The 13,377-nt window shown below is 32.5% G+C and overlaps 1 protein-coding gene and 1 long non-coding RNA gene across 2 annotated transcripts in view; both read left to right on the top strand.

Annotated features, from left to right (window-relative positions):
• The window catches only part of LOC126742011 (uncharacterized), a 45,254-nt gene extending 43,876 nt beyond the window's left edge, over positions 1 to 1,378 (top strand). The window contains exon 2 of the long non-coding RNA XR_007662459.1: positions 859 to 1,378. This is a non-coding gene — a long non-coding RNA (uncharacterized LOC126742011). The remainder of the gene's footprint in view (positions 1 to 858) is intronic.
• A 3,450-nt stretch (positions 1,379 to 4,828) lies between these two features.
• Positions 4,829 to 13,377, top strand: part of LOC126742584 (high affinity cationic amino acid transporter 1) — a 101,714-nt gene continuing 93,165 nt past the window's right edge. Inside the window, exon 1 of the mRNA XM_050449317.1 lies at positions 4,829 to 5,112. The gene's annotated coding sequence lies outside the window, so the exon portion shown is untranslated. The remainder of the gene's footprint in view (positions 5,113 to 13,377) is intronic.

Consider the following 13,377-nt stretch of genomic DNA (forward strand, 5'->3'; position numbering starts at 1 on the left):
TGTCTATTTGGGAAAAAAGTATTTAAAAAACTTAATAAATCATTCATAAGAAAAAGTAATTATTCTAAAATTTCAAAAATAAAATACTTAAACTCATATTTTTATGAGTTTAAGTATTTATTTTCAGGATCTTAGTTTGGGTTGTTTAGTTCAGAAACTGATGCAAAAGCTTCATGTAAAATACTTGAAATTTCTTCCATTGGGTTTAGTTTATTTGAAGTATCAAAAATAGTATATTGTTGACTCTCATTTTCAGGCCTCGTAGTTATCTTTGAATTGTCACATAAGATGGTGATCAATGATGGGGACGGTGAAGGCACTGAGGTAAAAGACTGAACATTCCTTTGTGGTAGGTTGAATTTGCTAGCATTAAATAATACATTTCTAATTTGCTGTTGCACTGAAATCTTTGCGTATTCTGATTTAAGGCTTCTAATATTATGAGCTACCATCTGTCCAAACACCTCATACTCATCACGCTCTCGTTTTTTATACATTGATTTCATCATATTAAATTCTTGTGTGCTCTCACTGTCCTGCTCCATATGTGCATTATTTTTCTTTTTGGTTTTAATGTTTAGAGTTACATACTGAGTTTCACAATTTACAGTTTTTGGTGAATTCGAGGTTGAAGCCTCTTGCATCGACAGTTGTACTGTTTCCATTGGTATGGTCAAATTAAGCATCTCAATTGTTTTAGGTCTTTCCCCTTCGATGTCACTTGACATGTCAGAAGAATTTTGGATCTTCGTTTGAGCTTCTTCATCTGAAGATTTACTTCCCTAAAATAAAAAAAATTTATATAATTTTTTGTTTATATTATGCTTGAAGGTTAATTAAATACATTTTTTATTTTAGGTGCCCAAAACCTCAGAGCAGTGGCAGAAGTTAGCGAATGATTATAATGAAAGACAGAATTTCCCAATGTGCTTGGGTAGCATGGACGGAAAGCATGTTATCATACAATCACCCAAATACAACGAAAGCGAATATTTCAATTATAAAGGCACCTTTAGCATAGTTCTCTTTGCTATAGTCGATGCGAACTACAATTTCTGAAGAAGTTTTAAAAAATCTAGCTTTGCCAAGTCCTTGAGTAAAAAAATGCTTTGCCTAGCTGAAAACACATCACTTCCAGGAAGAAATAAACCTATACCATATGTTCTTGTAGCCGATGATGCTTTTCCATTGTCACCAAACATAATGAAACAATATTTCGGACACCAAGAGCATGGGTCTGTGCAACGCATATTTAATTACCGTCTAAGCCGAGCAAGAAGAGTGGTTGAAAATGTGTTTGGTATATTGGCCTCTGTGTTTCGTATTTTCCGAAAACCTATACTACTAGAACCTTCAAAAGTAGAAAGAATTATGCAAACTTGTGTTTTATTATACAATTACCTGCGTCTGAACGTCGAATCAAAAAATAATTGTACACCACCGGGGTCATTTGACATATGGTAATCTATTTCTTACATTTGTTATTTTATGTATAATTAGAGGTTTTCATTTTTTTTTATAATTCCTCCCTTCACGATATTGTATTGTATTGTTGATATTATAAAATTATATTCTTAATTTTTTTATCAATTTCCATCCAGTTGCTGTCAAATAGCTGGGCAATATCTTTGTATGAATCTTATTCCGATAGTTTGGATCCTTTGGATTCCACAAATTCCTAAAACAATCTATTAAGGTAGCGATTTCTTTGCTTGTCCATTGTTCTTTTGAAACTTTACTATTTTCTATATTTGACATGATCTGAGAAACCAATATACTTAATAAAAATAAATCTTTTAAACTTGTACGTAGTTTCAAAACAAGTTTTCTACCTAGTGTAAGAAAATACTTCCAATCTCAAATTTATCTATTATTCAACTCAACATGAAAGTCACGGTTTAACTAACTTTTAATATCAATCCTCTTTTTCATACAAATCCCATCATTATTCAGATTATCAACAAAATCGCCTGCACATCATATACATACTTTAGCCTTTCGGCTTCTTAAATCTGCTTATGCTTTAAATTTTATATTGAGATCCAAACCCATAACATACAAATTATCTACTCGAGAAAAATAATCATGTAGGTATAATAAACGATACATTTTATACTTAATATTAGCGTTATACCTAAATTAGAATAGTTTTTTTGTTTAATTACTTAACTACTAAAACTGTCGCAAAACACGCGAGCCTTCAAAAAAAGTTTGCGAAAAGTTGCAGTTTTGTTTTATGTCACTCAAGTTAGTGATTTATTTTTATTTTGTCCGTTTAGTAGAAAACCGGCTTTACATATACTAATCCTAAATTTGCATGTAAGAATTGTACAATCCTTACCTTCCCGATCGGTCCAGCTCTTTATCCAGAGTGACAATATAAAAACTTGAAATGGTTGAAATGGAGCACTGAAAATAGTTTATATAAACCAAAGGGGGAACAAAATCAAGAATATTATCTGACCCTTATCTGCAACCCTTTGGACAGGGTGATATACACCCGTAAAATCTTAAATAGAAAGTGGGGTTGAGTGATACATCATCTTAAAGCTTTTGAAAAATGAATTCCAGAGACTGTATAAAGACACATTTCACAAAATTCTTCTTTGCTTATCAAGGAAAACAATAAATGAAAACCCATTGTTGAAATTTTGTATTATTATTTCATTAAATATTCAAAATGATGGCTACCAATATACTGGCATTGATTTATTTGCTATGGTTTTTTTGGCGAATAAAAAGCGTTGCTTATAAATATATTTGCATTTTATTATTAGAGAACTTACTTAATAGAATGAAACTTATATTAATATTATTCTTTTCAGAACAGCTGACTTTCGGTTCTGTCTAAACAAAAAGCAGCACTTCTTATCTTTAATAATGATGTAAAGCATAGCTGAACTCGCAGATATTATTTTCATTTATGGGTTCCAGGATAATAGAAAGTTATTAATTGATTAGTTTAATTAAGAAATCAACTAAAATGCTTGTAAAAGAACTTTATTACTCTTATTTTTTTTTAATTTAGGGTTATTTTTTAATACAAATTAAAATTAACAAATTGATAATTTTTCTTAATAAAGGTACTGGAAAACTTTTTAATACCGTGGATTTCCACCTATAGCATTTATGCAAGCTTGGAGACGTTTGTCCATACTGTCTATGAAATTAAAGATATGCTTTTGAGGAATATTGTATCATTCTTACCGAGCAGCATGAACAAACTGTTGTATAGTTTTGTATAGGTTTCTGCGTACTACCACTGCCGTGAAAAGCATGTCTCAAGCATGTACTATGGGATTCATGTCTGGCAATAGTGCGGGTCAGAGTTTACAACTCTGGCACTCAGCCTTATTAACAGCTCCTCGCCAGAGTCTGACGTAAGGGTCTTGAAACTCCATCATTATCTATCACAAGTCATTGTGCCTTGAATATAAATTAATTCTGTGCGCCCATTAGATATGATACCAGCCCATAATATAGCACCTACAAAGGGTGGTACGGGGTGTACATGGGCAAGCTGAGTAGCTGTTCTTCGATCCCTCCATACCCGTATCCGATGACTATTATGCACCAAACAAATTTGTGTTTCGTCAGAAAAAAACTTGTTGCAAAAAATGCCTACTGTTGTTGACGAACTTTGTACTCAGGTTTTAGTAAAGGTACACTTGATAATTAGTGACACGTCAAATCAATTGCCAGTATTCACCTTCGCAATGCAGAGACCGATACTTACGCTTCACAAGCAACACATACATCTCTTTGAAATGCTGGTATTGCCATAGTTGGGTTTCTTCGAATGGTTAAGTGAATATAACGGTTTTATCACTTTGCCAAACCCCAACTCCATTACTCACGAACTTTTGAGAGTGTGAACCTTCTTCAAGTAAAGCCACTATTCTGGCACGGTCAATTTCACTTATGACTTGTAGAGGCATATTTCCACATGAACCAAAAATGAACTTATAAAAAAAATTGTTAACATTTTTGTTGGGCAACAAATATCTTCCTATAAAAACAAGGCGATGCAAAACCTTTGAATCTATGTATATAATAGATTAAAGTGTGACTAAATGTACTATGTCAAAAAAAAATATAAAAATAACTATGTAGTATTCAAGTATTGTAAGAAAACGTTGCATTAATAAATTAGTTGTTTTATTCTCAAATAGTAATAATTTATGTCGTCAAAGTTCCCTGCTACAGAATAAATTGAAACCTATTATGCTTTTTTTATTTACTTAAATTTATCAATTAAGTACGTTTATTTAAGTTACTTAGTGTATTTACCAACCAAATATATCAACTTATTGGCAAAAAATGCGTTTTAAAAATGGTTGTTCCTAATAACGCCCTGTTTAAAAACATTAAGTAAATAATTAAAAGTTAATAAATGCTGGCTTGGACATTTTAAATAGGCATGTAAAATATTTAAGTAATTACTGATAAATAGTTAAATATAAACTGAATATGTCAAAAGATGCTCTTATATCGTGAGAGATAGTGTTCCATTTTTCCTGTGCGTTCCTGTGTCACCCGGTAGATTACTTATTATACATATTTTTCATTGGTCTGAGAAAAAATCGTTTCATTATGTAACAATTTCTTTACGAACTAATCAACCTTATATTCAAGTAACTATACAATCGCAACCATCCCTTCTTTTTGTTTACATTCTGAATGCATCTATGGAACTAATTTATTCAATGTCAAATTATAATCATTAAGAATGAAACACAAAATACCTACAAAACGAGTGACTGAGAGAGGGGCATACTTAAAATATAATCCATAAGGTAAATCGTGTAGCAAGGTGGTTTTTTTTAGTAGTCGCTGGTATATCAATAGCGGAGTGAATTTGTTCTAGTTGGGTGACACCAAATAGTTATTAACGGCTACGCGAACAAAATTAACAATATATACCTAAAATAAATTTATTAGGTTAACACTAATTTGCTAATTCGTGCTGTTGTGTACAACAGATTATTGTCAATATATTTTCGTTTTACATTGAGAACCATTGCCAATATCTGTGTCTCTTAAAATTTGAAAGACTGCTTGTTAAATGACAAGCAGTTTTTAAGCGTAAACTGGTTTCCGGTGAATAGAACGGTAGGTACATACATTATTGAAAATATTTATTGCTTCGTGACATACTTTTAATGTTACCAGATTGTTTAAAGTATCAAACCTAGTTTTGAAAATATTTGTATTTATTACCTAATTTAATTTGAATTTTGTTTATTATTGTTACCTGGAACTATGAAATTTATATACAGTGAAAACGCGCAAGTTGGAACAAATTCATTTAAAATTCAGGGGTGAGTTCGAAAGAAAAACCTTTGGTGGGCCAAAATCAGCTACAACTATCACCTGATTTTTTTTAAACAGAAATACTCATTTTTTATTTTATTTTTTAATTCTGCATATAATTTTAAGTATATTTTGTATAACATGTCCTATACCTAACCTTAATATCGATTAAGTAGTTATTAATTTTGCTGACAGTAGCCAAGTCGTTATTCAAATTCTTGTTATACTTTACTTATTGTTTGAGGCCGGCTTTGTTATATTTCGGCTGTAATTCTATTTTTTAATTCTTCTAAACTTTCAGGTTTCTCAAAATAAACTGTAGTCTCTAGATAACCTCATAGATAAAAATCCAATAGGGTTAAATCTGGCGACCTTGCTGGCCATTCAATAAATCCTTGGGAAAATGTTGGTAAGGTAATCTCATACTGTTTGCGAATAGTTTGAGGGGCGCCATTCTATTGGAACAATACCGAATCCGCCGGTATAAATGAGTTTTCACCATTTGGATAAAGTGCAATTAAACTAGGTACTATCTGATTTTGAAGCAACTCTAAATATTTTTTAGAGGTAAGTGCGCCCTGAATAAAATAGGGACCCACAATTGACGTGCCCACAATTCCTGCCCATATGCTTAACTTCTAGGGAAATTGAGTGTGACTTTCCATACTCTGGTGTGGATTTTCTGGTACCCAATAACGAAAATTTTGCCTATTTACAGAACGATTAAAAAAAAAACTTGCCTCGTCAGAAAAAACAGTCTTACTTTTTACATGGATGCCATTTATTCCTATGCAAATATTTTAAAATACATGATTTACTAAGCGACTGATCTGCAGCAACCTGAGCAACTTGTCGAGTTGATTTATGTACATTTTCTTGTAAATCGAACAAAATATCTAATTGTCTGTTTTCTGGAAGCATGGTCATATTTGTTTCTAAGATAACTGAAATCTCTGAACTTTTGTCAAGTTTGTTTACTACCGAACGTGTAATAGGCCTCTCCGGGTACTTATTGTTAAACAGATCGCAAACTTTGGCCTGTGTTCGAGTCTTGTCGCCATATCCTACCATCATCAAAATTTCAATTCTTTGTTTTTCAGTTAAACGCGCCCCACTTTTAAACTTTGCAACTGCACTTGACATTTACTGACATTTACGTAAGGTAACACATATTGTCTCCATGCGATTAAATGCTGATAAGGTGTCAACAATCGAATATACCTGTTAACAAACTATGAAAAAACATGTTTGAATATGCTTAAATGACCCAAGCAGTTGCAAATTAATTAATAATGTTAGTATTAGGTATGAGACATGGTTGTTGCTTATTTTTTGGTTCATCACTGTATACATGAATTCATCATTAAAAAAATTGCGTACGAATTAAATGAATTTGTGCTAACCTGCGCGTCCTTACTGTATATACTTATACCCGATTTTTGTATGCTTTAAGGGTCTTAGCATCTGAGTTTCCTATCTATTTTATCTTGCTATTAAATTTTATTGAGGGTCAAATTATCTTCGTCTTTGAATACCACGTACATTTGCTCATTTAATGAATGAAATATTTTGATTGGCGACAAAATATTATTTTATGCGGGTGAATTGTTATAACAATTTGTAATTTTTTAATCGTGGTTTTGTTGCAAAAAAGTACTTTTATTTGTTTAAATTAAAAACTCTTTAGTTTTAATTCTTTCTTTGCTTCTTAGATGCATCTTGAATATGTACATACTTCTAATGGTAATTGTATTTTTGTTAGTTAAATCAAATTATTTTTAGAAAATTAAAAAATTTTCTAAAATTTTTTATTTAATATTAAATGATATATAATCTAAAAATGTTTAAAGGTATTTTGTTAGCACTGAACTCTCCTAATTTGAAACAGATTAAAAAAGGTTGTCAGAATTTTTGTGTTATTTTCTCATCATAAATCTAAAGGCATTCCTATTAGGTTAATAGGAATGCTCATTTTATTAACACATAGATTCAATAGAGGATGAATTATCTTGATTTACTGTACTTGTATCTGTTTCCTAAAGAAAAATAAAACTTCTAACTACTAAACTCTCTTATAATACTAACAACATATTATCTTGGAACTATAATATTAATAAAAACTTAATAAGTTGTAAGAGAAACATTAATTCTGATCCATTCCGGGTGCTCAGGTCTCTTAGTCTCTATACCTATGTCTCGTCTCAGTGAACACAGGAAGTGGTATGATACGAGCATGAAATAAAATAAAAAATAGGCAGTGCAAACCTTATAAATCAATTTACTAAATGATTCATGTGAAAAAAAGACAAAATAAATGTTTAAATAAATATGTATTGTAGTGTAAAGCCAGCACTATCAGCATTATTAAAATTTATGGAGAGAACTGAGCAGAAGAAATTCTTTAGCTCAAAGTCTTAATAAAATTTACATTGCATATCGCTCTCCATGTTTTACTTGTAATATGAACTAAAGGAAATTAAAAAAATCTTTTATTACTATGTTTCTCACAACCATTTAAAATATACATAGTCTTACATCAAGGAAATTGTCAGGAAAATTTTAAATCAAATTTTAATTGTTGAATAGAAAATGAAAGGCCAGACATTTTGTAATATGTATTTAAAATAATCAAGTTAAAAATTAAGTACTTGAAAAGTAAAACTTCTTCATTGAAATCAACTAAATTTGATTTTATTAAACACTAAAGATTGACAATACAAAAATATAATAGTAATAAATAAAATCAGATTTTCTTACCAGAAACCTGGAATTGCTTGCCGCAAATCAATTAAAACATTACTCCCAATATTAAAAGAGAACATTTTAGGAAAAAAGTCGTGAATTTAAAATAACATCCTTAAAACAAATAGCAAAATCAACCCACGCTTGCATTCGTTGAAATGAAAAACAAACTCAAATGGTATGACAATGACAAATGATGTTCTATCAGTCAATGTCAACAACTGTCTCTCATCAGCTCCCTGTCAATTTTACCAAGCAAGATGGCCGATATACGATTCCGATTTTCACCATACAAGCTTCATACATGTGATGACCATTTAATACGATATAATATAGCTTATTAGCGAGTGCTCCACTGTGATTGCATGGAGTAAGGCCAAATTTACATATTTCTTTTATTCGTTATTGACTTTAAAATTTGTTCACACTTTGATATCACAAAAGTGATAAAAAGATATAAAATTGATCAAAAGAAAATATTATAATAATTTACAAAAAACAGTTATTTAAATTAAAAATGTCTTTGAGATATGAACTTTTCTTGTCTCAATTACAATGAACTCGAGTCGTATTATCGACTGCCTCCCAGTTTAATTATGTATTGCTTGTTTTCTTATGGACGTACAATTTAACGTAAGTTCCGAACCACAAGTGGACTATGTAAGAAATACAAACAACCATTTTCTTGCTATGATTCCGACCTACGACCACACGATCGCATCGTGAACACTTGCTCACTGTGCTATCGGAGTCAGCCGTCTAACAAGTACTAATTTCCTAATTCTAGTGATAAAGTTAAAATATTGTTCAAGTTGAATAAGTAAAAAAGAAAAGCAAACACTCTAAAGTAAACATAAAATTCATTAAAGGATTGTCTTAACAAACATTGTAAAAATCAGTGAGAAGCCCCGTGATATTGATAAATGGCGTATGATAATTTATAGTATTGTATCTACGTTAGATCTTCTGGTCCTATAATTTAGTAAGGTATTTTTATTACCCTAGAGTATAATATTACTTACAATGGCAATAAGCGCTAAAAAAATAATGATTAAAGGAAGATTGATAAGAACAAATATCGTCATTTGAATGGCATCGTATTGTGCTATGTACAATAGAATTTTCAATAAGATAATAACGTGTAAAGACGACTCGCCTTAGACGACTTTAATAGTGTAATAAATAGATATGAATCAAAAAGATTAGAAACCTACAAAATCTGTAAAAATGATACAAGTAGCTTAAAATTAACCTTTAATTTAAAACAGTGAACACAGAAAAACAACTGTAATAACAATAACAAATATTCTTACGCCAACTTCTATGTATTTTCAATGTCCTTATTATTTGTCCTTAATTAATATTATTTACAATATCCCAGATAATAAGATGATGTCAAATGACGTTAGGCGACGTCATTCTAGGAACGTCACTTTGACATCGATCAAAGACGTCTTTTTGTCGTCCTTATTGGTCATTTTAGTATAATCGTTCATATCCGGCATACATAATGACGTCTACTTTGTGGTCTTTAAAATGACTTGCCTACTTCAGGTAAATATTAAGTATTTTTATTACATAATTCTATCAATCTATTTTATCCATTTGGTAAATCATAAAAAAAAATCAAGACTCAAGCAAATAGAAAGATAAACAAAACAAATACATAAAATACAATTGTTTGCAAACAAATAAACTATAAACGTGTAACAAAATAAACATAGGTTAACCAAAAAAAAAACGCTTATGGGGCCTCAATTATTGGTGATGCACAGCACAGATCGGTGAAATGCCTGCAATATTACGATACAAATGTTCCTCCAAGCAGTTGCCCACAGTGCTCCAAGTCAGAACTTGCGTGTGCATTTCCCACCAGGAATGTGTGTGTGCATTCCACCCTTTTGTCTGATACACTGCCGCACCAGAGAAAAGCCCGGCCATAAGCCTGCCGAGTATCTTACACGCTACCGAGTCTTACTCGTACCTTACCCAAGCACCCATATTATCTACTACAGCCATACCAGAATACCTTATTTTTGACTGAGATGTACCTGGTATGTCTTCCACCTGATATCGATCATTGTCCATTAAAGGGTCCTCGCCATTTTGGTAATAGCTTGCGTCTTGTACCAGTTGCCATTGAACTTATTATTTTTAAGAAAACCAAATCTTTAATATCCTATTTCACTGGAACACATCTTTTGGTATCAAATCGACGTTTTTGATTTTCTCGATATCGACTGGTGACCTGAGCGATTCGCTCCCTCAGATCAGTAACGTCCAGCACCTCACGTTCTTGGGCTTCTAACTGACCATATCCAACTACACGGAAACCCATCAATACTTCACTGGGAGCAGCACCAATGGACCGATTAAAAGTACCATTTAATCCGACTTGAATGTTACCAATATTTATATCCCATTCATTATCATCAACATTAGCTCCCATTGCAGCAAGTGACTCAAGTATGGTCCTGTTATAGCGTTCCACCTGTCCACTTGCCCTTAGAACAGCTACAGCAGTCAGGTGGTGGTTAACACCTACTGAATTAACAAATTCACCGAAAACAGATGAAGTAAAGGCTTTATCCTGATCAGTTATGATCCGTCGGGGCACTCCAAAACCTGAAACATATCTTTTAAAGATCTGAGTACATTTTTCTGAGGTGTTTTTAACCGGATATATCATCACAAATTTTGTAATAACATATCACGCCATTCTGGCCATTTAATCATACGCGTAGGTAAGCCTCTATACCATATTTCAACCGGCTCTCTTAATTTACTAAGAGCAAAAAAAACAAACAGTTTTATCGTCCCATTCATGCATAATTGCATATTCATCAACGGAATTTATCCAGTCACTAATATTATTTATCAACAGATTAAATTCCTGAATAATATTATTGCTAGATGACATACTTACAGTACCAGCAGGCCTACCGTGTTTTGACAACAATTGGTCAATTCCCTGAACAATTGTTATCCCCACTTATTCCAGAGACTCCTGAATTGTCGTAACGCCACTGCAACCTGCCGATCCATCACATTCCTGACGTCGACAACAAAAATCATCGCTTTAAGATAGAGTACGTGATAATCTCGACCTTGACCTTTCCCTGAAACTTGCTAACTCACAATAGGGCTCCATTGCGTAAGTACAACTTCGTCAGCTGGTTCTTAAATCATTTCGATTTTCCTTCCCAGTCCTAAGATTTCGATGACCATGCTCGAAACGATCGTCACGTCGATATGACATGGTTTTGTAATAATAATAACTGAAACAAAACTAACTACAAAAAAAGCACACAGGTTCTCACTTCTCAGTTCTGATGTTAACAAATTCACACGAAATATGAAACAAAACTAAATCACTGAAAAACATTCAACATATATTAAATATATATAAAATAACGAGGACGAACATTCGCAAGAAAAACCAAAATAGATGTTCTCTCTCCGCGGACCGATATTCAATGCCCGACGCTTTTCGCTATCTTCCTTGCAATAAATATATATAATAATTTATGGATGTTGTTGCTTTTTTTTACAGGTGGCCGGGTGTGTCTTCATAGTGAGTAGCGACTGATATAGCCAGGGCATATTTTATCAACAGTATATTATTTCATATTTTAAAATTTTAAATATTTACAGGAATTTATTTTTTTAATGGTTTTACTTGCTTCTGCCAAATTTTACGAAATGGATAGAAGAAAAACTGTTGCCAAATATTCCAGAACAGACTGTTGTTATTATGGACAACGCCCCCTATCACTCTGTATTAGCAAGTAGTGTCCACAAAATCCTCGACAAAAGGTGTAATAGTAAATTGGCTCAAAGACAACAAAATTAATTTTGACGAATCAAAAAGAAAATTTGAGCTTTACAATTTATTATGTGCACACAAGCCTAATACGACCACTAAAAATTATAAAATAGACAACTTGGTGAAAGAACATGGACATATTCCACGAAGAACACCATCCCACATGTGCGAATGACTATATGTATAATTGTACATACAGTCCTTTCATTTCAAAACGATCCACCCTTAATAACTTTAGGCAAGACAAAAATATAACCAGTGCTCGCCAAGCTTTCATAGAAGGCCTGTCTACGGGTATTAAAGTACCTTCGGGAAAAGGAAAAAGACTTATAATCACACATATTGGAAGCGAAGAGGGATTTTTAAAAGAAGGTCTGCTAACCTTTGAGTCGACTCGCACAGGAGATTACCATGAAGACATGAACTCAGACGTTTTCGAGGACTATTTTGGTGAAATGATAAAATTTCTTCCGGCTAATTCGGTGGTGGTTATGGATAACGCAAGCTATCATTCACGGCGAATAGAGAAGACGCCAACTTCAAGTTGGAGAAAGCAAGAAATTATCGATTGGCTGACTGCAAAAGGTATTGCGTTTGAAGCAAATTTGATAAAAAAAGAACTGCTGGCAATAGCAAACTTACACAAAACTCGTTTCATGAAATACGCCGTGGAAGATATAGCCGAAAAATATAATATAACTGTACTGCGCTTACCCCCATATCATTGCGAACTAAATCCTATAGAACTGATATGGGCGCAGGTAAAAGGATTTGTAGCAAGACAAAACACGACTTTTAAAATGAAAGATGTTAAGCTACTCTTTGATCAAGCCATTACGGAAGCGACACCAGAGAATTGGCGAAAAGCAGTCCAGCATGTAATTAAGCAAGAGGACAAAATGTGGGATCTTGACAACCTCATCGATCAGACAGTCGATCCTTTAATTATAATGTCAAGAGGTGATGACAGTTCGTCAGATGACGAAGAAGACTACAATCTATTATAATTTAAAATTGTTATACACTGTTCAAAAAGTGCCAGATCCAAAAGTGACATTTTCAACTGTTTTACTCTACATATTATGTTCAATAAATTTGTGAAAAAAATATATTATTCCATTTAAATAAAAGTAACTTTCTAAAATAAAATAGCATTTAAGTACATTAATTATAAGGTAAAAAACAAGTCCCAGTTGCACGCCTTTGGCGAACCGTTTTCAATGTTTATCAGTGGGTAACAATGGGCAAAATTCATAAATTGACCCAAAACCGGGTGGCACTACCTGCAATCAACGAAAAGAAAGAATTTTACATTGAAACTAATACCCAACTAAGGTAGTGGCATAAAATATTGGTGGATCACCAGGTACCACTTTTGCATACCTAATGAGGTTTTATTGCTCTACACACTTCTGAAATAGAGTATAGTCCTCATGCGTACAAGTATTTAAGAGATTATGGATCCCTAATTTTACCACATCCTCAAACTATAATGG

This window comes from Anthonomus grandis, chromosome 11 (assembly GCF_022605725.1).
Source record: "Anthonomus grandis grandis chromosome 11, icAntGran1.3, whole genome shotgun sequence".
NCBI classification, from domain to species: Eukaryota; Metazoa; Arthropoda; class Insecta; order Coleoptera; family Curculionidae; genus Anthonomus; species Anthonomus grandis.